This window comes from Camellia sinensis, chromosome 7, assembly GCF_055761805.1.
Source record: "Camellia sinensis isolate YWXY chromosome 7, ASM5576180v1, whole genome shotgun sequence".
Lineage (NCBI taxonomy): Eukaryota > Viridiplantae > Streptophyta > Magnoliopsida > Ericales > Theaceae > Camellia > Camellia sinensis.
The window spans coordinates 28,162,074-28,185,118 of record NC_138967.1 but is presented as its reverse complement, the minus strand read 5'-3'; the positions used below and the strand labels follow the sequence as shown (position 1 = coordinate 28,185,118).

The window sequence follows — 23,045 nt, the reverse complement described above, 5'->3', positions numbered from 1 at the left end:
TAGAGAATCTGTGTTGTACACTTGACACTTGGTTAAGGGATATGTGTCTGATATACCTAATTAGACATGCACCTAACAAATATGTATACTACCAAATGTAAGCTTCTTCTTCTTCTAATATCATATAAAATTAGAGGATCTAAATATCTAAATTGGGTACAGGTTGATAATAAAAATGGTCTCAAATGAATATGCGCGTGTTAGAAACCTCATACACATTCAGCAAATATAAACAAACTATTGTACATAATGAAACATCATAAAAAAAAGTGTTGGTGTGGCATCAAAAAGAGAGGCTTGGGGTTACTGGTTCAATTCTTCTGGTCTTTGCCACATAAGATAAGAATTTGATGCCTAGAAGATCACTATTCTAACTGAAGCCAAAGAAAATTGCTACAAGGAAAAACTATCAACATTTGTCACACCCCAAGGTAGTTGTAAGTTAAGGAGACTCAAACTCAAGTTTACATATTGGGTGAAGACCTAAAGTAATAATACTATAGGCCCGACATAGACAACAAATTATGTAAGAAGCATCTGAATGCTTATAAGAGGGTCAATCTAGCTTAGACAACTTGCTTAGTTTCTTTCTTTGTTTATTGGTTTTGTTCACACTTGTCCCTTATTTTAAGAGTATTAATTTAATTTAATTTTTTTTTTTTTTTGGGGGATGGGTTGATATAGTTATTTATGATGTCTTCCACTTCTTCTTCTTCTTCTTCTTCTTCTTCTTCTTCTTTTTTGTTTTGTTTCTTTAAGTCTTTAATCTTTGTTGAGGCTATTGAACAATTGGGGCTTTTGGTCGAGAGGAACCTGTAGCTAGTATGGACAATAGTGGAAAAATCATATGGGCTAAGCACAATGAAATTCAGACTGTTAATATTAGGAGTGTTGGTGCAGATTATGAGGTTTGATTCAATTTTGTTCTCATCTTTTTTTGAATAAAACTACAACGATTTCTGCTCAAGGTGACATTGAAATTCACTGTGCTTTTTTCTTCTCAGGTTACTGGTGGAGAAAGATTACCTTTGGTAGTGAAAGAGTTGGGGACCTGTGATCTTTACCCACAAGTGAGTTGGCCTTCTTTGGATGTAGTAGATATTATTTGATATGCTGTGTGATGATTTGAATTTTCACACTAGTGAGCTGGCCTTCTTTTTGAAGAAGCACTTCTGCTATAATTTTCTGATTGAAATACTAAAGCATGCAAAGATATCTGGTAGAATAACTTCAATAAAGTTCAACTTTTCCCCAATAAGCTAAATGTCATATATATATATGTAGTTGTTTCTTGTTTATTGTTAGATAGATCAATAGTTTTAAACTATTTATATTACAAAAAAAGAAAAGAAAAAAGAAAGTGTAATTAATACTTTAAATCTGAACTCATGGTTAACTTACCAACACCCATAGCTTTAGTCATATTGTTACTATTTCAATGGGGAATTGGATTGGAGCTTGGAAGCCATGAGATAGGCTGTTATTTTGAGTCATTTGAATAGGCAGTTGGGCTTTATGAGGTTAATATGTATGTTGATTTATCAGTCAAAATTGTCATGTTAAGAACAGTTAACGGTGAACATTTTTTCACTGTGTTTTCATTCGTACATTTTCAATGAAATTCTTGTAAATCATTGAAGCTTTATTTCATAAAGTTTCACTTCTCATAGTGTTTATTGCAACCAAGAGAGATTATTTTTTGTATTCCGCCATTGCTTTCCCTATCTCAGTTGGAGCTAAGATATTGTGTTTGGTTAAAAATATAGTTTTGGTTTGTCTGTATATTATATTTTTCTTTAATTATTATTTCAAATTATGACTATTAAGTTCAGTTTCACCTATACATATTTACTCAGCTTGGAGATTTTGTTTTGGTGCAGCAAAGAAAGGGATAATGGTTTTTGCTCTGCATGAGGAGCTTGATCTCACAGAGCTAGTTGGGGATTTCAAAGTTCATATTCAGATCACCAAGGAGACTTTCAATGGTATACCAGCTAGACTTTTTCCAATCCATAACCGACAACACCACCACCAAAATTAGCTCCACCTTCAGTTTGTTCTTCATTTTTTTAAACCAATAAGCTTTCCACTTCGCTCATGATGGGACCTGAGCTTTGTTCCTAATTTACAAGCATTGGAGAGCTTTGTTCCTAAATATCCAATGTGCTGATTGGTGAATTTTAGATTTTATTTTTTTATTTTATTTTTTTTTAGGATTTGGGTGAATTTTATAATTTAAATATGCTTTTATGAACATGTACAGTTTAATTGTTCTTTGTAAAATATTGAATTTGATGGTTTGATCAATTTTTATTTTTGTTTTCTGTTATGATGTTTTTGTGAATGGAATGTAAATGATCAGCTCTTAGAGAGAGACGGCACTACCGTCGGACAATAGAAAATTTTAATATTTTTATTAATTTGTTACAGGTTTTACTTTTTGCGACGACATTATACTGTCGCAAAAAATAGAAATTTTATTATTTAAAATAGAAATTTTATTATTTTTTAATATTTTTTGCGACGGCATTACACTGTCGCAAAAAATAGAAAATTTCATATTTTTTATACTTTCTGCGACGGCACCATACCGTCACAAAAAAGTGTTTTCTAAAAAAAAAAGATTATTGGCGACGGTATTTTTTGCCGTCTCAAATAACATTTTTAGCGACGGTAAAATAGGGCCGTCGCAAAAAAGTCAAGAAATTTCAAACGTTATTAGCGACTGTACGGTGCCGTCGCAAAAAGGCAAAAAGGCAAAAAATGCCGTCGCAAAACATTAGCGACGGCACTTACCGTCGCAAAAACTCTTTTGCAACCCCTGTAGTTGCGACCCCCCTATTGCCGTCGCAAAAAGTCATTTCGCCGTCGCAAAAAGTATTAGCGACGGCATTAGGAGTATTAGCGACGGTATTTTACCGTCGCAAAAAGTCAATTTTTTTGTAGTGTATTGAAAATAAGTCTTCGTAAATTCATCGCTAAAATAATTTTTTGTGACATTTTTTACAAATATCGCTAAAAATTGACAATTAGTGACTTTTTGTCACTTTTTTTTATTAATTGTCGTTAAAACTTACAATTAGTGACATTTTTCTATGACGAATTTTTCAAACTATTGTTGAAAGTTAAAAATTAGTAACTCTTTTTGTAACAATTTTTTTTAAACTGTCATTAAATCTTATAAATAGTGACATTTTTTGTGACAATTTTTGAATTGTCGTTAAAAATTAACAATTAATGATTTTTTTAATAATGTTTGATCAAAAATACCATTAATTATCATAGGACCTATTAGAAATAAGACTACCTATTAGGACTTACATATAACTCTCTCTCAATTTGTACTAAGTTGTGGTTTTTTTTTTTTTTTTGGGTAGTGCAAAAAAAAGGTTCCAATATCATGGTCTACTCAATCCAAATCCCCAACTTGCCATAATATTGAAAGAGAGAAAAATAGAGGAAAAAAAAACGCCATAATTGACTGTATTAAGCCGCTCTTATTAACTGTTTAGTACAACACATGGAGACTATCAACACCATCATTATTTTCATGGTCTTCCTTACAAATACAATAACATAGTAAATCATACTAATTAGTACTCTTTTTTAAATAAATAAAAAAACGAACACTTCAACTTCTAACGAATCACAGGTACGCTTATAACAATGCCATTTGTATCAACCCAAACACGAACCCTATCGCAGCGAATTTCTTGGGTAACAATGGATCCTTCTAATACAATCACGGCGTTCACTAGAGGATTCTCGCTCTCGATTGTTGCTACTGCTGTTTCTCCCTGTGTCCCAATAAGCTCTGGCCATGAACTCTTACCTACATAGATACAAGAACTTGTGAACACATTTTTTTAAATATTTTTATTTGTTGCGGCATAATAGTATCAAATATTTCGAGTAATACGTATTGGCATTTTTTTGTTAGGGGTGGAATAAGAAATTATATCTGAGAGGGTAATTTTTGGTGAAAATTGGGCCGAGCTATGAGATGGACTTTATGACCCAAAGTAAAAAGGGCCGAAAAGTTACTCCGGCCCGAGAGAGATAAGGTTACTCCGGCCAAAAGAGATGAAGTTACTTCGGCTCAGGAATCAACTTGAATTTAAACCGGTCTTGGAGTTATACCGGCTGCAAATCGTTGGTTCGGTCCAAACATACCATGGGTTGAACAAGAGAGAACCGAGGTAAGAAGGAGTAAAGGGAGAACCGAACTAAGGAATAGTTCGGCCTGTTCTGTGGCTCAGCATAGCCGTAGGTACTTCGGTCAAATGGTAGTTCGGCCGTGGTAAAAACCATCCCACTTGGTTTGAGCAGTGGGGGTGTAAAAGGATAAGTATTATCCTTTAGGAGTATGAATCCTAGGAGGACTCTGCATGGAGAAATAAAAGTCCTACTAGGATTGTGCCACTCGAAACCTATAAAAGCTCACAAGCATCACCTTGGAGGAGGTAACATAACACAACATACAATTTTGCTTCCTGAATACATTGAGCTTTGTCTATTTGTCAAGTTTTCTGACTTAAGCATCGGAGAGGTTTCCGGCACACACCCGCCGACTAGCTCACGTTTGTGTTTTCAGGTGACAAAGCGACGTCGTACGGAGAAGCATGGACTTAGTCAACCGGATTATACGAGGAGAATTATTTCTTCCCCGTACAATATCTAAAGGGGTAAGAGGGGGGATAAACAAATCCAATAGGTTATTTTATTTTATTTTTAAAAAAATTCTAAAGTTTTGAACTATTGATGAAATCATTTTGTTAATAAAAAGTATACATACATCTTTGATTTTTTTATTTATATATATATAGATATAAAGTACCATACATCTCTTCTATAAATAAAATCGATTAGATTATATTAATGCTATTATTAAGTAGCATGCGAAATAATTGGAGATCTTATCATTTTATTGTAAAAAACTTAATGAAATAGAGAGTTAGTAAAATGATTTTAAAAAAATTAAAAACAGTTTGATTATACATTTTACAAGAATAATATTTTATGTATCAATTAGTGTACTAACTAGTGTACCAATTGATGATGTAACATAATTTAAGAGATTTTTGGTATTTGTAATGTAATTAATGAGTGGGGTCAATAATAATGCCATAACTAGTATTAGTAAATTAGTTAGTACACTAATTGGTGCATATAGTATCACCGATTTTATAAATATTCATGAAATATAGAGCCATTCTTATAATTTTTAAAAACTTGGGGGTGTGAACCACCAGTCCTAACTTGGTCTGTCACTAAGTGTTGAACTTGAATACTTTTTAAATTATCAACCACAAAATAAGAGTTTTATAGCAATTGAACTGACTATATCCGTTGACGGCTATGGATCGACAATGAACCAATAAATATCGCAAATAGATTGATACAGATAGGTTTTTATTCCAAACGAGATTAGGAGAGTATTATATCAATATCGAGAAAAACAAAAATAAAAGAAATTAAAAACCATGCTTCTACATCATATAATACAGGCATTTTTCGTTATGAAAGCTAGTGTTCACCTTTAGTACAATCGGAAGACATTTTGAGTGTAATGTTTTGCTAGATCTTGTTATGTTGCCTTTGCCTTTGTCTTTGTGATTGATGTATATGACGTTGGGATGAATGGGTATTTATAGATGAGAATTCGTAAAATTTGAGATGAGCTTGTGGTTGGACAGTTTTGACTTTTGTAGCTGTTGTTAATTGAGGAAGTCTGACGCGACTATCCAACACTGAAGAAACCTAGAGCCTAGCTAAGGTTGCATTTATACCCAAGCCACGCACATTTTTTATTTTTATTTTTATTTTTATTTTTTGCGCTAGTTCATATTGCTTGTAATTCTACATCATCAGGGTGTCATATAATAGTTTTTTATAAGAAGGAAAAAATATTTATGGTTGAAATTTTCTTTTTCATGCTCTTAAAAAGCCTTTTTATTTTATTTTATTATTATATAGATTTGATTCATATAAGATATTACAATGAAATTTAATAAATTACAATCATAGTAATGAAGATGAAATACAATACAAACTTTTTTTTCAAAGAAACTTCCAAAGTGGGAGAGAAAATCCCAATTAATATACAGAGAATAAGATTCACATGCAGGTGGGAAGATTTGAACTATTGATCTCCTAGTGAGGTGCATGAGTTTTGGATAATCGAACTAACCCTATTGAGTTTTTTATTTTTCGCATTGTTTTGATTTTACTAATTTTTTTTTTAATATTTTAAGCAATTTTTTTTTTATTTTTTAGATACACAGTACAAATACAATTAAAAAGTATAATATTTGTAAAAAAAATTTAAAAATTCACTAACTACCAAAAATACAAAAAAATAAAAATTCAATATACTTCCTTATTTTTGTGTATTTATTAATTTTTAGAGTATTTTTTTAAGAATAATTTAACTTTTATACATTTAAAAAGTAAAAAAAAAAAAATTGCTTAAAATATTTTTTGAAAATCACCAAAAACAAAAAAAAAAATTGAAAAAAAAAATTTAATTTTTAAAAAATTAAATTCTAAAATATTGAAACCAAACAATGTGATTAGTTCTCAAGTGAACTGGTGAAAGCTAAGACCAACAAAGTGGCATCATAATAGACGACAAATTGTGTTCAAACCTTATTACCAACTTGATAATTAAAATAGAAGTACACATTTAACATGCTTATGAATGAGAGTTTAAACTTCTAAATAAATTAGTGAACCATTCTCGTTGACTCGATTTTCTCAAGATTCTAAATTCCTTTAACTTCTTTCATGTTTATCTCAAAGTAGGAAAAAAAAATTCTACAAAAAATTATTGAAAGGCTTATTAGAAAACAATTTAAAATCCAAGGGTTCAACAAAAATAAATCCTCTTCTTCAATGGCCTCACCCAAGACAATTTAGTTTTAGATTGGTTGCCTCTAAATTATCTAACATTGATAAAGAATATTGTGGATTTGGACGTACAATTTACCTTGTGTTTTTGGTATACCAATAGCTTATAAAAGCAAGCTCATATATAACGTGAATGTTAGAACTGTACAAAATTTGCAAAGTCAATAATATTGACCCAAAAAAAGTTTTTGAATAGAGTAATTTGGCTAGTTTTTTTTTTTTTTTTTTTTTTTGGTGGTACACTCTGAAAAATCTAGAAATCTCCTAAATGTTGATTTGTGCTTATGTATCAATTTTAAGTAGTATATAACAATCCCAATCAAACAATCAAGACAAATCGACACAACGATTTTACGTGGAAAAACCACAATTGGACACCTCCAATTGTGATAAAAAAAATCACAGACAAAAGCCACAAAACAATCCACTAAAAAGACATAAAGGAATTACATAAGTATACTCTCAATTACCTAGCGAATCCACGCCTGAATTGAACCAACCCCTATGTGCTTCTTCCAATCCCGTCTTCACCTCGGAATTGCCTTGACGATGAGCCACTCTAGAATCTACCAAAGCTTCAGGCTCGAATTCTTCAGAATCCACCGAAGAACAACTATCTCTTTTGTGTAGAACAAACAAATAATCCTTTAATGTATACTCTTTAAACCATGAGTTGAATACTCAATCAAAACATAAAAAAAAAACTAGCAAAATATCTCCAGATATAAACCCTAGAACTCAAGAAGAAGATCTAGAAAGGTAATCCTAGATTTGAACTGAAACACGTATTTATAAAAATCTGTCTCGCGATCTCCACTCGAGAGTCAAATTGGCCGCTCGAGCGAACCTACGCTCAAGCGGGAAAAAACAACATCCAGTATTTTTGCAAGCGAACACACTTCTGAGACCCAGCATTCTCCGCTCGAGCGGGGAAATGTCTGCTCGAGTGAACAGGCAACTTTGAATGCATTTTTGCATTTTGCCTCGGGGGCGTTGCCCCTCGACCCCGCCTGGGCGCTGCCCTGGACCCGCCAAGAGGCGCTGCCCCCTCGACCCCTCGCGAGCTGACCGGGCAGCTCGATCCCCGTCATAATCAGCGAAGTGGCAATCTTGAAAGAATTAAACACCACAAACTTCTCTGCAAGGCACGATTCGAGTTGGATTCGCATCTAACAACTCATAGCCTCACTGAAATAAAAATGCGAATAAAATTACAACTCAAATGAGTTTTGTCAAACGGGATTGCCAAGAAATAAAACCTAACAATCTCCCCCTTTGGCAATGCCGTGACAAAACACACCTAAACAAATAAAATCCTAACCAACTTCTTTCTCAAGGTCATGATCTGCAAAACAGTTATTAGTGCCACAATCTCCAAAACAACTATTAATCCCACAAGAGTATATGAAAAAACAATAAATATATGGCTAGACTATCTTAAAACATTTGAAGCATGAGATGGAAAACATGAATAGATGCGATTTGGAGATTTTAAGAACATGTAGAAAACTTGAAAACTAAAACATATGCACCCGACACACTAAGACATATGCACCCGACACATGACATGAATACATGAAATCCTAAGACACGTGAAAAAAAACTTTCTCCCCCTTTTTGTCACTAATTTACAAAGGAAGCTCAAACAACAAAAGTAAGATCATAAACCACACAAGCAATGACATGATAACGATTAATCGAACTCCCCCTCACTAAAAACAACCACAAACACTGAAAACAGTGAACAAGAAGAAAACGACAAAAATAATATGGTGGAGCAAGCAAGGAATTTCAGAGTTGTACCTTAAAACACACAAGATTATCCAAGAAGCACAATTACTTGAAAACACAATGTGCACAGCCTCTAGAAGATTCCTCATAAAAGAAAGTGAAACATTATGTGAAAAGCATAGATCCCATGATAAAAGTGTGTGTGTGACTCTTGGAGTTCGACAAACACAAAATTCAAATCCTAGAAATGATCTGATAACTGGACCTCCAGCAAGAGAATCTAAGCACAACAAAGGAAAGTCAAACCATTAGGAATTAAGGGGTATTTGTTGAGTAATAGCGGAGGCTCTCCCGCAATCAATGAATCTCCTTTTTTTTTTTTTTTTTTTTTCTTTTTCACACATTTTTTTCTTTTCTTTCTTTTTCACATTTTTTTCTTTTTCACACTCATTGGCGGCTGACACGCTCAAGAGTATGGAAACCGAACCAGAGAAGCATGGATATAATAAGGATAGCTTGGTTGGTGACTCTGAGGTAGTCTTTTCCTCATGGCTGGACTCCAAAGAATAGAGGGGGAAAGCCGGGGAGATGCAAAAAAATGGAAGGTGGTTAAGAGACTCAACATCACCCAAGATATACTAGTATCAATTAATTCCTCTAGAAAAACAAAAGATACCATGCTAGAAGTCCATAGAGAAAAAAATCACTAAGGCGGAAGACTTCAAAATTTGCTAATCCAAGAGTGTGTACAGAATGAGACATACTAATCAAAAAAACACACACTCCGAAATGAGTAATGACCACAGAAAGCACACACATATTAACATGTAATGAATATTCTTATCAATTCCAATATGCACCAAGGACCACTCAAAAATGTCAAGCTTGCAAAACCAACTAAGAAAATCTTTTTGGATTTTTTTTTTCATTTTTTTTTTCTTTAACCAAAGCAAGACAAAAAACGAATATGTCAAAAACCGACACAAGCACACTTTTTTTTTTCTCATTAAAAAAAAATACACACAGAAGTCCAAAAACTAAAACAAATAAACAAATTAACACAAGTCAAGTTTTCTCACCCAAACCGCTTTAGTATAAACAAAGTTGTGAGCATTGCGGTTCTTGGGTGGTGTCTTGACGTTGTGGTTCCCTTCCCCTACAATGGGAACCCATCTCGACTTGGTTTCCAACTTCCTACTTTTAGGTCTAGGAAAACACAGCCTCTGTTCATGTTTGTTCTCAAGCAAATCAAAATAATGAGGTCTAATATGACCCTTAACCTCATTACCACCAATGAAGTGTCTCCTTCCCCACGAGATGTTGGAATTTCTTCCATCTCTATGAGACACTCTCCCATGCAACTCATAACAATAAGGGTGAATATGACTATGCATACCACAGTGATGACAAATAAACACAGGGTGTACCTTCTTTTCTTTGACCTTACCAACTTTAGGAAGATTGAGAAGTCCTTCCTCTCATTGAATCTTGTGCTCCCCTTGCCCTTGAGTTCTTGTATCATGAGATGTGGATGCATTCTGTTTTTGCTCTTTGTTATCACCAAAACCAATGCCACTCTTGTCACAATACATTTGTTGAGACCCAATGATATCCTCCAAAGTCTTTGATCCTTTGTTCCAAAGACCAATGGTAGCCATAACACACTTGAGCTCTTCCTCTTTCTTGATTATTAGTTCTTCCAAAGCAACTTGAGACATCTCGAGAGATTCAATTTTTTCTTCATACGTTGCATAGATTTGCTGTAACTCATTCCTCTCTGTCTCACAAGTCAAGAGTTTTGCACAAAGAGCTTGTCGAGCATTATCTATCTTGATGGCATCAATCCTAACCTCAGAAATCTCCTCCTTAAGTTTGACATTCTCACTTTCACATGCTTTGAGTTTCGTTGTGAGTTTGTCATTTAATTTGGATAAGTTAAGAGACTCATTATACAACTTTTCATAAGCTTGCTCAAGCTCTTCATTATCACTCTTCGAGGATTCATCATCAGTGGCATTCTCAACCGACCTCTTCGGATACTCTGTTTGTCCTTCGGTTTCAGAAGCCGCCATAAAAACAAGGAATTGTTTATGTCCCTCTTCGCCTTGATCTTCATTGTCACTTTCATCTTCATCAGATTCTAATTCATCATCCCAAGTGATGGCGAGGGCTTTCTTCTTCTTCAAACGAGTGGGGCATTCTGAAGCAAAGTGGCCAAATTCTTGACATTCATAGCATTGGACTCTTTCAGAGTTCCCCTGTATCTTTCCTTTCTCCTTCTTGACTATAAAATTAATTTTGAGTTTATCTTTTCCTTTATATTTATGAGTATGAGTAGATTCCAAAAGATTAGAATTCTTTTTCAAAAAAGATTTTCTAAATTGTTTAACAAAAACAGCCTTAATCTTGGAATCTGCAACGCCCTCAAAATAATACATAATACACAACATTTTAGACATGCATTGATACAAAAGAAATCAACCATTTCTATTCATCAGAGTAATTCTTACAACTGTATTACATGTTAACAACAAAAGCAAATGCCCTATGGGCTTACAGCTTTCCAAGTTAACACTTGGTTACAAAAAGAAGAGTACTAACTCAATACATATTAAGCCCTTGGCTTGAATTTACATGTAATACATCAAAATAAACAAAAAAAAAAAAAAAGAGTCTTCAACTCTCATCATCATCCAAGCTATGTCCTTGGAGGTGGCATACTACCTGTACCTGAAAATAATGTCCCATAAAGGGTGAGCCAACACCCAGTAGAGATATGCTAAACACAGTATGAGCAATGACTAAGATATTAGCAATTGATAAATGTTCAGTTTTCATAAACCAATTCATAACCTATTCCCATTTCACTTCAGTTTCCATTTCTTATCAGTTTCACAATTTACAACAACGGCTCAGAACCTGGCCAACCACTTATATGAGACAATGACTCATATTAAACATTTCCTATTTTTACAATAGATAAATATACTAGTTGTATCAACATCTCAACAGATAAGCATACAAGCTGTATTCTCATTTCAACAGATATGCATATTAGCTATATCAACACTTCCAATGACAAGCATATGAGCTGTATCAATACTTCCAAAGAGAAGCATATGAGCTATATCAACACATTATCTGACAAGCATATGAGCTGTGTCAGTGGAGTCCATCCCCTATCTCCTCCCAAACAACATCTGGTTTAGAGGTTTATCCCTTATCTTCCCCTAAACCGTGAAGTACATCCCCTATCTCCTCCCACATACACAATGTATATACACATAGGTCATATACACAATCAATCAATACATAACGTTAATGTATTCTATAAACCGTCATACTCTATGACATATCCAATTGATTAGTTTTAGTTTGCCTAATCATCATGCATTGTCTACAACAATCAAAACTACCCTCCACCGGTAGCCCAAGCAATTATTTCTAAACAGATAATAAAAGCTCCAACAAATAAAATATCAATGTTTTCAAAAGTGAGCGATTAACAAATCTAACTCCACTATTCAACCATATAATGAGGCAATTTCATTATTTCCAACTCAATTCCATATAACCACCATTTTTTTCAAATTAATCATACCAATTAATTTATACAACCAATTAGGGTTTTCTACCCCATTTCTCAATATTGACCCAATGGTCTATATTTCAACAACCAACAACAATACCACCATTTTGAAACCCAAATTACATATTATGAGCCCAAAATCACAAAACCCTCTTTAACACATTTTGAAACCCTAAGTCCCAAAATTTTCCCAACTTCAACACTTTATCAAAATGACTAAAAATCTAGGTCAAAGACCATAAGAGTAAGTGGGAATCCCTACCTCAAAAGTTGACACCCAACGAAGAAGATGATAAAAACGAAGTTGCTCTAAATCACAAGTTTCTCGGATCAAAACATAGCCCTCGACGATCAACAACTTTTTTGTAAAGCCCAAAGGTGAGGAAACAACTCTAACTAGATCAATACCTAGAGAGAAGGCAAGGTTCTAGAGAGAGAAGCTCTCAAATGGCGTTTTGGAAAAGTAAGAGAGAGAGTGTGAATGTAAAAAGTGATTTTAAAATGCCCAGCTGCCAACTGATATACGACGTTCCCGCTCGAGCGGAGAACACAACGCTCGAGCGTCAAGAACAAAAATCTAGACACGCTCGAGCGCAATAAGGCCCGCTCGAGCGCCAAGACACAAGAATAAAGCACATCCGCTTGAGCGCGAAAACCAGTCTGCTCGAGTGTAGATTTCCCCTTCCCAGAACTTACACCAAAAAGGTACTACCCGCTCGAGCGCCAGAGTACTCGCTCGAGCGCCACCGCTCGAGCGTAAAGAAACCCGCTAGAGCGTAAAAATCACACCTGCAGAAGTTTTGCAGGGACACAAAAATCTGGGAGTGTGCAATATTTGCTCGAGCGCAAAAAGACCCGCTCGAGCGAAACGACCAAAAACCCGACAACAAGATTTCAGACCAAGGTTCAACCCACCTGTTCGAAACAAGCCCAACACATCCTATAACTCACGCAAACGGAATTAAATGATGACAACAAGATAGATACAACACTCAACTCCACAGAACTGAGTCCGGAATACAACAGAACAGTCAAGGGACAACCGGGATCGCTATAGAATCTATCTCACAATCCTCATCAGAATCTTCTCAAACTCTATGAGGACTACTAAAAGCAATAGCATCTTTTTGTTTCTTTTTGAAATTCCTATGTGGCTCATAAGTTTGGAGATTTCCAACCAAGTAATTCAGCTTGAGGTTGTCAACATCTTGAGCCTCCTCAATTGCCGTAACTTTTGGTTGAAACCGATCAGGCAAGGATCTCAAAATTTTTCCCATAACTTTGAATTCTGGTATTTTTTTACCTAAATTGAAGTTGGAATTTACAATGTCACCCAACTTCGCATAAAATTCATCAAAGGTGTCACTATCTTTCATTGAAAGGTTTTCGAAACTAGACGTGAGCCTTTGAAGTTTTGAACGTTTAACAGAAGGAGTGCCCTCATGAATAGTTTGTAAGATATCCCAAACCTCTTTTGTGACTTCACAATTGCAAATTCGACTAAACTCTTCAAGTGTGACAGCGCAAAAGAGAGAATTGATAGCTTTACTATTCCAGCTACTATTTTGGTAATCAATTGTGTCCCACTTATTAATTGGTTTGGGGAAAGTTACTCCATCAACGGTAATCATTGGTTCAGTCGACCCATACATGACAGATTGCCAAACTTTTTCATCAATAGGTTTTAAAAACGATCTCATCTGAGCTTTCCAAAACGAATAATTAGATCCGTCAAGTAGGGTAGTCGAACCATAGAATTTCCCTCAGGAATTGAATCCATTATCACAAATCAAACAAGATCTCGTTCTAAAAGATTTTTTTTAAAAAAAATAGAACGACCTGCTCTGATACCAATTGAAAAATCTAGAAATTCCCTAGATGTTGATTTGTGATTATGTATCAATTTTAAGCAGTATATAACAATCCCAATCAAACAATCAAGACAAATCGACACAACAATTTTATGTGAAAAATCACAATTGGACACCTCCAATTGTGATAAAAAAACCATGGGCAAAAGCCACAAAACAATCCACTAAAAAGACATAAAGGAATTACATAGGTATACTCTCAATTACCTAGCGAATCTATGCCTAAATTGAACCAACCCCTATGTGACTCTTCCAACTCCGTCTTCACCTCGGAATTGTCTTGACGATGAGTCACTCCAGAATCCACCAAAGCTTCAAGCTCGAATTCTTCAGAATCCACTGAAGAACAACTCTCTTTTGTGTAGAACAAACAAATAATCCTTTGATGTATACTCTTTAAACCATGAGTTGAATACTCAATCAAAACATCAAAGAAAACTAGTAAAATATCCCCAGATATAAACCCTAGAACCCAAGAAGAAGATCTAGAGAGGTAATCCTAGATTTGGACTGAAACACGTATTTATAGAAATCTGTCTTGCGATCTCCGCTCGAGCGTCAAATTGGCCGCTCGAGCGGACATACGCTCGAGTGGGAAAAAACAACATCCAGTATTTTTGCAGTCAAACACACTTCTGAGACCCAGCACTCTCCGCTCGAGCGGGGAAATGTCCGCTCGAGCGGATAGGCAAATTTGAATGCATTTTTGCATTTTGCTTCGGGGGCGCTGCCCCTCGACCTCGCCTGCGCGCTGCCCCCTCGACCCCCCGCGAGCTGATCAGGCAGCTCGATCCCTGTCATAATCAGCGAAGTGGCAATCTTGAAAGAATTAAACACCACAAACTTTTCTGCAAGGCACGATTCGGGTTGGATTCGCATCTAACAACTCATAGTCTCACTGAAATAAAAATGCAAATAAAATGACAACTCAAAGGAGTTTTGTCAAACGGGATTGCCAAGAAATAAAACCTAACACACCCATTGAACACAAGCAATTTGTATCTAAAAACTATGAAATTTAGTGGTAATTTAATTTCAAACTAAAACACATATTATTAGAGTTTCTTTGATGATACGCTCCAATGGGGCTGCTAATTGACTTGCTATAGCTATATTATAACAGTAGGTGGTCGAATGAGATAATCATTCAAGTTGTCAAATTTTGACATTGTTATTTTTAATATTATATTTGATACAAATTTTAATAGATTGTTTTTTGTATTGCTATCAACAGTTATAGAGATTCGTCAGTGGTTAGAAAGACAAGATAACGGTTATGTTCAAAAAATGCCATATGTTTTAAAACAAGATTGTCAAATTTTAATATTAATATATTGTAACATAACCAAAGCTCCAATGGGGCTGCTAATTGACTTGCTATAGCTATATTATAACAGTAGGTGGTCGAATGAGATAATCATTCACGTTGTCAAATTTTGACATTGTTATTTTTAATATTATATTTGATACAAATTTTAATAGATTGTTTTTTGTATTGCTATCAACAGTTATAGAGATTCATCGGCGGTTAAAAAGACAAGATAATGGTTATGTTGAAAAAATGTCATATGTTTTAAAACAAGATTGTCAAATTTTAATATTAATATATTGTAACATAACGATATTTGGCAATGGCATGTCGAATTTAACATTAATCTCTAAAAGGCTTGTTATTCCCCCCCTTCCCCCGCGACACACACACACACACAAACACAAACAAAAAAATAGTACACAAACAAACAAAAAAATAGTATGAAGTTTAGTTTTGAGCTCTTCGATAGCAAGTTAGATTTTGTGCTATATTAAGCTATAACTAAAATTTGACAATCCCATTGTTCTTGTTTATACATTATGATGAGACATATAGTAAATCTATTTCGCATTTTATGAGAAAAATATAAAAAATAGAATAATGTTTGAGGGCCCGAAATTAGTGGCTCGAATTTGGCTCAAAACCCAAAACGACGTCGTTTTGGGTTTTGATTTTTTTTTTTCTTTTTTTTCTTCCTTTTCTTTTCTTTCTTTTCTTCCTTTTCTTTCTTCTTCTTCGTTGCAGAGGCGAGAGAGAGAACACAGAGGCGAGAGCGAGAGCAAGAACACAAGTCGTCGTCGGCATCGCAGCCGTCGGCGTCCCAGCTCGTCGGCCGATCTCGCAGCTCGTCCCTCGTCATTCGTCGGCATCGCAGCCCCGTCTCCACCTCTGCCTCCGCCCGCCCGCCGCCGCCTCCGCATCCACCTCCGCCTCCACCTCCACCTCCACCCGATTTTGTTGGCCCCTCCAGTTGAGTTCTTCTTCTCCTCCTCCTCCTCCTTCTTCTTCCCCTAATTTTGAGCCAAATTCGAGCCCCTATATTCGGGCTCTGTAGCATTACTGTAAAAAATAACGTTATGGGAAGTCGTACGTTTAAAACTCCGGATTGGACCATTAGTTTATTATTTCATTCATCACTCTCTCTTGAGATTCCTATTTAGGATTTTAGCCCAGTATAATTATTTGATATATGTGAGACAGTGATATTACATGTACCTAGGGATTAATCAAGCAAAATCTTTGACACTCTCATGAATAATTTTGATATTATTCATTGCTAAAATATCATTTACCTATTAAACAATTGACAATTCTTTTATTATTCGTAAATTTCAAAAATGTTATTATGACATATTGAAGACTGTATTTGGTTTGTGGATTTGAGAAAGAATTTAGAATGAAAAAATGTGTGTGAAATTAAATAAAATGTAAGTATATCTTATTCGAATTTCACCTATATTTTCCCTTTCTCTTTCTATTTCCAAATCTTTTCTCAAATTTTCCAACAAAATACCGCGGAAATAAATTTTTGTGTGAATTCCGAGTGCGCATTAATAACATTTGGCCATGTATTTCAGTCAAGGGTAGCATTAATTAATAATTCATTTAATATTAACCTTTGTTAAAATTAAATTGGTCAAAAAAATTTACACTCCTTATTTAAAACATTAAACCCTGCTATTCAATGAAAAAGAAACGGCCCACGCACTAACAATTTGAATTTTTAACACATTTTGTAACCACCGCCACCCCCCACCAAAAAAAAAAAAAAAAACTGAATTAGTTGAATTTTGTAAACTTTTTAAGAGAAAATTACCTATAAGTGGTACTTACAAAAAAATTAATACAGATTGATGAAAAAATTTCTAATTTTCATTATTAATGCATATAAAATTTATCACTTATTTGTAAAATTTTCTCAAATTTTAATGCATTTGCACATGCGCACAATATAGCAGTACATGTTCATTAGACATTTATTGAATTTTAATGCATTTGCACATGCGCACAATATAGTAGTATATGCTATAATTGACATAACATACTAATTGCCTTTGATATATTCAGAGATATTATCATACAATCTTATAATTTTTTTTAATTACATTTGATCTCTCTAGATCTTCTTTTAAGAACCTCACAAGGTTTAAGGTTGTCATGTGAAACAACATTCCCTGTTGTCACCTCTTGAAGCCATTTTTGAAAAATCACAACAAAATTTCACTATTATGTTTTCCCAAAAATTAGACTTAACACTAGAAAATCCCAAAGTTTGAAATTTAATTCAAAACTGATCTCACCATTTACTCTAGAATCGAACATGGTCAGGAATGTTTTCAAGAAGACTGGATGGGTCACACTGGTCCCACTTAAGACCCAGTTAACCTTAGAAAAATTTTTCAAGAGCATGTTGACTCCTGGTCAATGAGAAACAAATTTAGAATTAAGTTTTTCAAGAGATAAACTACGTTAAAACAAATCAAGTTTACAAAACTTATAAGCAATTAAAAATTACTATCAGAATTACACTACTCATTAAAGTTAACCAGTACTCTCAGAACTGAGCCCATTATTTCTAAATAAAAATTAGAAATATTTTAACTAATGCTAAAATTTGATTTCTTTTCTCAAATCCAAAACAATTTGAAAATAATCAGTTATGATCAAAGACTTTTTTCAAATTTGGTTTTTCCAACACTTTGGGAATGTAATTATTAAACCTAAAGACTTCCTCAAGCCCTAAAGGTTTGAAACCAAATCTGTCTTTGTTGTTATTTATGAACAAATAAGAAATACTCTTTAGCCAAGGCTGAACACTTTGGTTTCTATTACAGAAAACCAAACCAAGTTCCAAACTTACAAGTAATTTAAAAATTGCTAACCAAATTACAAGCAATGTAATAAAAATTGCTACAACAATGCAAGCAAATAAAACTTGCTTTTACATATTGGAAAAAATCATAACTAAAGTCCAAGCAAAAAATTGCTTCAATTTGTATACAAGTAAAATAGTCAATCCATAAGGATTCTATTTAGTCCAAAAGCCTTTCCACGCTTAAGTATTCCTGTTCAAATATGTTAGTAGTTCAAATTTTTGATTTTTTTTCCTCAGTCCCAAATACTAGCCATTTGGTTTTGTATTTTTCCCAATCCCTTTTGCATAAGTATTTCTACAAAGAAAGTTAGCAGAAAACCACAAGAAAATACATGCCAAAAAATCTAAAGAAACTTGAAACCATCTAACAAACTATTTAATAATAAAATTAACTAATGAATTAAAATGCTAGATGAGTTATAAAAATAAACTTATAACTCCACAATTAAATTAAATTAAAACTTTAATACCCATCAGTTATGTATGAAATTATTACACAACTAAAACTCCAAAATTAAATTTACTATTTAATTTACACAATAAACAAGTAAATAAATATAGACAAGTTACAAAATTAAAAATTATAACTCCACAATTAAATGAAAAATTTTAATTAGCAAGAGTTACATATATCTTATAACTTCACATAATTACATTCAAATTATGAGGTAATTATATATGACATTATTACACCAATAAAATAAATTTACAGTCTTATTTACACAATAAACAAGTAAATAAATATAGACAAGTTACACAACTCTGATAACTCCAAAACCTTAAATTAAATTTAATAGGCAAAAGCCATATAACATTTAATTCACGAAAACCATGCAAGTGACTCTAGCAATTAAAATCATGCAAATATTCTAAAATAATAAGCATGAAACAAAAGCCATTCTTCTTAATTTACTAAACATAAATTCGAAAGAATGAAACAGAGGCCCTTTTAGATAAATTAAATGTCTAAAACTAAGAGCAATGTAAGGCAATTAATTTCAATTGCTATCATGCAATGGGAAATATTACACATGGAATTGAACTCTATAGCCATCAACATACAATTCTACTGTTCTGAACACAATAGAAGTCCATAAAGAAATATATTTTATATTATATTCTACCCATGCACTTTCATATTTTATTACTATGGTGCTCGAGAGAGCAAGGCAACAGCAGGCCAAACTATATGTATATATATTTTAATTATTAGTCATGCAAAACAGTGGGCTTCCTATTTGCTACAGTAGTCTACGCAAATAACAAAAGCAATAGCATGCAACTTTTCAAAACACTAGCAAAAACCAATAATGTATGAATCTATTTATGTAGTTTCATGAAAAATACATAATCTGTTTTAAGTTTGTTGTATAAATTGTAGGATCACGTAGAACAAATAAATTCATATTTTATATTTGTAATTATAGACTACAACATTATGCTAGAAATTATAAGTAGAAGAACAAAAATACATAAAATAAAATAGCAACAGAAGGCAAACCAAAGCCTGCACTAGATAGTGTCCTTAAAATAGATTCGCCGCCTCACTAGTTGAGTGTTGGAGGTTGTTCGACGTCTATCTTCCAGGATACGACGGTTGGACCAGCTACAACAATGCACCGACTGAGTAGTTTCGATTAACAGAACTTTGTAGCACTCTCTCATAGGAAGAATATAAAAATTGGAGAAACCTTTGGAAGACAAAGAGGAGCAAATTTTCCGAGTACCAAGAATGAAGGAGAAGGGTCTCCTTTTATACACATAGAGGGAGAGAGGAAAGGGCTCCAACTATCAAGGCCCATCACTAATGCATAAATTAATTCTATATTAATCTGCAAAATTGATGGATTAAATCCATCATTAATAGAGGAGTTATACACATAAGCTTTGTGTATATATATATATATATATGTAGCTCAAAAAGATTAAGATGGGTGGGCCAAGCCCAACCCCCACACTCAATCCATCTAAGCCCAAACCCAATATCCACAATCCACGACCCACGGCTTAGGCCCAGGCGAGCAGGCGGCGTGCACGCGTGTGTGTGGCAATTTTAGCATAACCAACTTGGACTATAATCTTGGCCCAAGTCCATTCTTGAAGCATCCATAACTCCATTCCTTCGAAAAATTTGGATGCCCCAAAGGACTTACACCCTAAGGCAAAAAATGAGATTTAAATACCCATAAATGCTCTCATCTATAATCAATGTGGGATACAAGGTTTTACATCTTTCCCAACACATTTTTCATGAGGCCAACTTAATGAGCTATTTTCTCATTCAAATCTTAATGATTTTTTGTCATTCTTTTTGTGGTGTAAATATTTCACTACAAAGAATTTAGACCCACTTTACTCCACCTCAATTAAAGATTGGCACCCACTTTAATATTGTATTAAAGTCACAAAAAAACCATTATTTTCCCAACAAATACGTTGGTCGGGCAGTTATGCCAGGCCGAGAAGAGTTCAGGAAGATAACAAGACTCACCACTGAGTTACGGATTTCGACTGAGGGGCATCCCATATCTTGACTGAGATGCAAATCAAGTAGAGTTGTGAGGTGCGTGTTGACGGACCGATCAAGAGATAGCTTGGTTGGTGTGTGTTACATGGCCTAATTCCAATGCAAGTGAAGAAATTCGCCATCCATATGCGTCAATACTATTTGGACGGGCAAGGTAGTGCACACACAAACTATATAAGCCATGCAACGCCTCATGCAAAAGGTTTGCAATCTTTCCTTACACACAACTATCCTTTCTTTTGTTTTGTTTTGTTTTTTTTTCTTCTTCTTCTTCTCTCTAAGGGTGCTAACTTGACCATCAGAGGGATTTTCCGGTAATACACCCGATGGGTAGCTCATTGTCTTTGTGTTTTCAGGTTGTGCGACACCGTTCGGAGTAACACAAGCCTTGGACGAAAGGAGTATGAAAGCGTAGAATATTTGTTCCCCATACACAAACTATTCAATTTAAATTAATATGGACTAAAATAAAACTTGAGTCAAATTATAAGGATTAAAAAGTATAATTAACCCTTAAAAATAAGTTTGCAGTATGTAAACACATGCTTGTATTTGGGCATCCTTGTTGCGTCTTTCATTTTTATGATTTCACTGGCTAGTCTAATTTTCTTCATCTTTTTATTCAATCTTCGACTAAGGTATATATGTATACATGTCTCCATGTATAGGTGCATATATGTAATATTTAACTTAAGATTTCATTTTAATCGTAATTTCAATTTCAAAAACCGAACTGAGATTCATCACTATGTCACTTGAATAAGGAACTTCATATTTGTAATTTACCCTAAGTACAAATATTTAAAAAGTTTCTTACAAAAAGTATCAAATATATATCTCACACTCTTATTCAAGTATCAAGTATTTCAAGAATTTAATTTATTTTAAAAAATTCGTAGCATAATCGATTACACATCCACCATGATCTCTCCATAATTAAAAGTCATATAATTGTTTTCAGCCAACACTACAAAAAATTAAGATTTTTGAGATTAAAATTTAGAGACAAAATTATTTTTTAGGGACCAAATAATTTTGTTGCAAAAAGTGTCGTTATTATATTTTTAGCAACAAAAAATGGATATTAGTGATGAATCATATCATTTTGGGACCAAATTTTTTGTCTCAAAAAATAAACTATCTTAACACTAAATTATTTTGTCCCTAAAAATCTATTTATTAGTCACATTTTCAAAATTTTGTTGTTAAAAGCCTTTTTTTTGATTTTTCGAGACGACCTTTTAGCGACTATCTTCATGATAATGGAAATTGGTCCCTAAATGTATTTTGCAACAAAATTTTCATTTTGAAAGACCAAAACATTTAGGGTGTGTTTGGTTTGGTTTTGGGAGATAAATTTTCAAAAAAAAATCTTGAGAAAAGAGTTTAGAATTTTTTTTAGTTTATTTGGTTGTATATTTTGAAAATAATTTTGGAGTGTGGGAGTTTGAAATAATTTGATATTTTTTTGTAGTTGAGTAAATATGTGTAAGAGAAAAAGTAATTGAGAAGGGAGAGAAAAAGTGATTGATTGATATGTAGGAGATAGAAAGTGATTTTGGAATTTTTTTTTTTTTCCAAAATCACTAAACAAAACACAATTTAAAAAAAAAATGCAAAATTTATTTCTCAAAAACAAACCAAACATTAATCACCCCTAAGATTAATTCTCTTATATGTTGTAGTGCAATATATACTTGCATATCTCCAACACAGCCACCATGATCTCTTATATTTATTTTCTCACCCCTAAGATTTCTTTTGGAAGTGATTTTTTATTAAAAAATTTTTTTAAAAAAATTAAAAAGCCAAAATAGCAAAAGATCACATCGTACACATTAATCAATAAATTTTTTTTTCCACATATATTCAATTTTTAAAAAAAAAAAATTCTCAAACATGTTACTTTTTTTTTACTGTATAAAAAGTTAAAAAATCAAAGATTACTAAAAAAATTCGAAATTCCCAAACAGGTTCACAGAGGACAGAGCCAAGAGCCTCTTTTTCCTTGCTTGGGTTTTACTAGTCACATGGAAGGCCATGTCAGCCAGAAAATTACCAGAGTTTAATCTTAAGGATATACAAATTATTGGATTGTTAATAAAGTTTTGGAGAGTTTCTCTTATTTTCGTATTCTATATTTTGGGCAGGTATGTTTAAAATCAAAGATAAATAATCAGTATGTCCTACTAGTTGAATTTAATTCCCATAAAATTTTATTGAAAATAAGC

General features: G+C 33.5%; 1 long non-coding RNA gene across 2 annotated transcripts; it reads left to right on the top strand.

Annotated features, from left to right (window-relative positions):
* Positions 1–363: 363 nt before the first annotated feature.
* Positions 364–2,329, top strand: LOC145794621 (uncharacterized). 2 transcript variants are annotated; one of them, XR_014334545.1, is made up of 3 exons: positions 380–908; positions 1,005–1,070; positions 1,881–2,329. It is a non-coding gene; the product is annotated as an uncharacterized LOC145794621 (long non-coding RNA). The 2 variants fall into 2 exon arrangements; XR_014334544.1 differs by having other exon boundaries at positions 364–1,070.
* The last annotated feature ends 20,716 nt before the right edge of the window (positions 2,330–23,045 follow it).